The sequence below is a fragment of the Tupaia chinensis genome, unplaced genomic scaffold (assembly GCF_000334495.1).
Source record: "Tupaia chinensis unplaced genomic scaffold, TupChi_1.0 Scaffold000294_5, whole genome shotgun sequence".
NCBI classification, from domain to species: domain Eukaryota; kingdom Metazoa; phylum Chordata; class Mammalia; order Scandentia; family Tupaiidae; genus Tupaia; species Tupaia belangeri.
The window spans coordinates 143,815-144,070 of NW_006159782.1; the positions used below are offsets into that span (position 1 = coordinate 143,815).

A 256-nucleotide genomic window follows, 5' to 3' on the forward strand; every position below is an offset into this window, starting at 1 on the left:
TTTGGGGGCCCCCGCCGTCCCCGTGTGTATGCAGGCGCTCACTCAGTGCCTCGGGGCCTGGCGTCTTGCAGGCATCCCGCCGATGCTGCAGATCATCCGTGCCATCATGAAGAACCCGGACGACCCCACGGTGTGCCACCTGCTCTTTGCCAACCAGGTGAGGGGGCACCCCGTGGTGTGCAAACTCGGTGCCTCAGAGGGGACTCGGCCTGGCCAGCATGGTGGGGGTGGGTTTGGAGTCCGCCCCAGCCCTGCC

General features: G+C 67.6%; 1 protein-coding gene across 1 annotated transcript in view; it reads left to right on the forward strand.

The window, feature by feature from the left end:
- The window catches only part of CYB5R3 (cytochrome b5 reductase 3), a 20,078-nt gene that overhangs the window by 4,726 nt on the left and 15,096 nt on the right, over positions 1-256 (forward strand). The gene's annotated exons all lie outside the window — the stretch shown is intronic.